At 57.3% G+C, this 3827-nt stretch overlaps 1 non-coding gene across 1 annotated transcript; it reads left to right on the plus strand.

Moving 5' to 3' along the window:
- Window positions 1-360: 360 nt before the first annotated feature.
- LOC142793579 (small subunit ribosomal RNA) lies at window positions 361-2175 on the plus strand. The gene has a single exon (XR_012891654.1). It is a non-coding gene; the product is annotated as a small subunit ribosomal RNA (ribosomal RNA).
- The last annotated feature ends 1652 nt before the right edge of the window (window positions 2176-3827 follow it).

Here is a 3827-nt window from a genome sequence, read left to right on the forward strand (position 1 = left end):
TTCCGTGTCGTCCTCGGGCGATTCAGATGCGAAAGCGCCGAAGACGCGGGCGTGACCCGTCGTCTGGCGGCTTTGCAGTCTCGGCTCCGTTGCTAGTTCCGGCCGGTCCACCGACAGTGCAGCGGGCTTGGGCAACCCGCACGGCGCGACCGAGTCGATGCAACGAAAAAGAGCGAGCATGAACGTGCTTCTTGCCGCACGGCTCCCACTCGTCTTTCGGGAAGGTTGTGCCGTAGCGAGCTCGAACGCCGTCATCTCGGAGTGCAAAATAAGCGTGTTGGGGCGCCTGAAGGTGGCCTCCGCCGCACACAGACTGCGTCCGGCCCGCCGAAGGCGAGGACGGACGCGCAGTCGAACGATTACCTGGTTGATCCTGCCAGTAATCATATGCTTGTCTCAAAGATTAAGCCATGCATGTCTAAGTACATGCCGAAATAAGGCGAAACCGCGAATGGCTCATTAAATCAGTTATGGTTCCTTAGATCGTTTCTTCCTACTTGGATAACTGTGGCAATTCTAGAGCTAATACATGCAGTGAGCCTGGAGCCCTTTGGGTAACGGGTGCTTTTATTAGACCAAGATCGATCGGGTTTCGGCCCGTATTGTGTGGTGACTCTGGATAACTTTGTGCTGATCGCATGGCCACGAGCCGGCGACGTTTCTTTCAAGTGTCTGCCTTATCAACTTTCGATGGTAGGTTACTTGCTTACCATGGTTGTTACGGGTAACGGAGAATCAGGGTTCGATTCCGGAGAGGGAGCCTGAGAAACGGCTACCACATCCAAGGAAGGCAGCAGGCGCGCAAATTACCCACTCCCGGCACGGGGAGGTAGTGACGAAAAATAACAATACGGGACTCTTTTGAGGCCCCGTAATTGAAATGAGTACACTCTAAATCCTTTAACGAGGATCAATTGGAGGGCAAGTCTGGTGCCAGCAGCCGCGGTAATTCCAGCTCCAATAGCGTATACTAAAGCTGCTGCGGTTAAAAAGCTCGTAGTTGGATCTCAGTTCCAGACGAGTAGTGCATCTACCCGATGCGACGGCTCGGACTGAACATCATGCCGGTTCTTTCTTGGTGCACTTCATTGTGTGCCTCGAGATGGCCGGTGCTTTTACTTTGAAAAAATTAGAGTGCTCAACGCAGGCGAGTCGCCTGAATAAACTTGCATGGAATAATAGAACAAGACCTCGTTTCTGTTCTGTTGGTTTTTGGAATACGAGGTAATGATTAAGAGGGACGGACGGGGGCATTCGTATTGCGGCGCTAGAGGTGAAATTCTTGGACCGTCGCAAGACGAACTACTGCGAAAGCATTTGCCAAGAATGTTTTCATTGATCAAGAACGAAAGTCAGAGGTTCGAAGGCGATCAGATACCGCCCTAGTTCTGACCATAAACGATGCCAACCAGCGATCCGCCTGAGTTACTCAAATGACTCGGCGGGCAGCTTCCGGGAAACCAAAGTATTTGGGTTCCGGGGGAAGTATGGTTGCAAAGCTGAAACTTAAAGGAATTGACGGAAGGGCACCACCAGGAGTGGAGCCTGCGGCTTAATTTGACTCAACACGGGAAAACTTACCCGGCCCGGACACTGGGAGGATTGACAGATTGAGAGCTCTTTCTTGATTCGGTGGATGGTGGTGCATGGCCGTTCTTAGTTGGTGGAGCGATTTGTCTGGTTAATTCCGATAACGAACGAGACTCTAGCCTATTAAATAGGTGCGGGGTTCCCAGCACCTTACAACCTTCTTAGAGGGACAAGCGGCTCCTAGCCGCACGAAACAGAGCAATAACAGGTCTGTGATGCCCTTAGATGTCCGGGGCCGCACGCGCGCTACACTGAAGGAAGCAGCGTGTCTTTATCCCTGTCTGAAAAGACTGGGTAACCCGTGGAACTTCTTTCGTGATTGGGATAGGGGCTTGCAATTGTTCCCCTTGAACGAGGAATTCCCAGTAAGCGCGAGTCATAAGCTCGCGTTGATTACGTCCCTGCCCTTTGTACACACCGCCCGTCGCTACTACCGATTGAATGATTTAGTGAGGTCTTCGGACCGATGTCCGGCGCGGCCTTTCGGTTGCGCCGGTCTGTTGGAAAGATGACCAAACTTGATCATTTAGAGGAAGTAAAAGTCGTAACAAGGTTTCCGTAGGTGAACCTGCGGAAGGATCATTAACGGATTGTGAAGGGTGAGCGCCTCAGCTGCGTCTGCGCCCGACACTTTCTGCCGCTGACCCCGTTTGGACGCGGGGTCGGCTTTTCCCCACGGGGCTGCCTGAATGTGGAGCGGCACCCCGTGACAAATTGTTGCGCCCAGCGGACGCCAACACCGCGACCTTGGACGGTCGGCCAGGTGGCGGACGCGGGTACAAACGGCGCAACGCACTCATAGGTCGGCTTTCGACCCGCCACTGCACCGTGGCTCGAAGCGCTCGAAATGCGCGACCCGACCGCTGCGGGACCGCCTAGTACTGTAAACAGGAGCGGCGGAGCGCGAACGGCGAGTCGTGGTTACGTCGGTAGAAGGCGAGGCTGCGCGTTCCCGAAACGCCAGCCGAGTGCCCTCCCGACCGTTCGAGCGTGCAAGAACGAGACCCGACAATCGCGCGGCGACTGCCAAGTACGAGAGGAACGGCACAAGCGTCGGCGGTCGGTCAAGGAACTGGCGATGTGACGGGTCCGCTGTGCACCAGTGCATACCGTCCCGCCGTCCGCGGCAAGCGCCTCCGCGTCCTCGGGTGACGGAGGCTGCCGGTCGGTTCTTGCAGGCGAGGGATCTCGCTGGCACCGGTTCGCGTTGACGCGCGGCCGGTCATGGCACGGCGATGCGACGGCCGAGGTGCGCAGTACTCGATGGAGGAACCGCACGCTCCGATGACCGTCCCGCCCTCCGCGGCGTATGCGTACCGACCGTAATGGTTGCAGCAGCGCCGGCCGGCTTTTGAATTCGCCACACGAAACACGGTGCGAGATCGCGGTTAGGGGAGCGTCGACGTTGCCAGGCGTTTTGCTTGCTGCCGAGGGAAAGGCGGCACGGCCACGTCGCGCTCGTCGCGATTAGCGGGTCTGCGCGCTTTGGGAAGGTGCCGCAACGACTTGCCGAAAGAGGAAGCACGGAAGAACGAGGGACTTGGACGTCCCGACAATTGAACGCACTTGCGGCCAGGCCCTTGCTGGCTTCGTTCTTCCGCCTCGAGTAGGCTCGTACGCGGCTCCGGCGCCGAAAGTGGTCCTTGGCACCGACTTCGGTGGACGTGGGAAGTGCCGCGCAAGTACGGCGCGCCTGGCTCCACCTGTTGGCTAAAGTAGGCAGCCGGATCGGCATTTTGGTGTGCGGTGGCAAACCGTGGATGCGAAAAAAGCTTGTGCGATTTCGTGGAACAAAAAGCGGGGGTCCCCCTTTTTATGCGGAGGAGACCGACCCGCCTGCCGTGGTGAACCGCGACGCCACGGTAAAAACGGGAGAGGCTTGTCGATGGGACCGTGCATCCCGCGCTCCACGGAGGCCGGGAGGCGGCCGCCCGAGGAAATGTGTAGCCGTCGAGGCCCGCATCTGCGTGCACTCTTATCCAAATGGGTGTACCGCAGGCATTTTCTGGTTAGGCGGGCCAATGAGAGCGAGCACACAACGATACCTACGGGTCCGGCTTGGAGAACCGGCTTCGACGCCTCCCGAGTATTTATAGAGGGGTGGACCACGAAAGCACTCGCAAGTAGCGAAAGCGAAACGCCGTCCGAAACACACCGTTTGCTCGATTTGCGGCAGCCGAAAAAGGCGCGGCAGAGTTTTGGAGTCCAAGCGTGCGCTGAAAAGCGCCCTTCTTGGC

Source organism: Rhipicephalus microplus, unplaced genomic scaffold, assembly GCF_043290135.1.
Source record: "Rhipicephalus microplus isolate Deutch F79 unplaced genomic scaffold, USDA_Rmic scaffold_308, whole genome shotgun sequence".
NCBI classification, from domain to species: domain Eukaryota; kingdom Metazoa; phylum Arthropoda; class Arachnida; order Ixodida; family Ixodidae; genus Rhipicephalus; species Rhipicephalus microplus.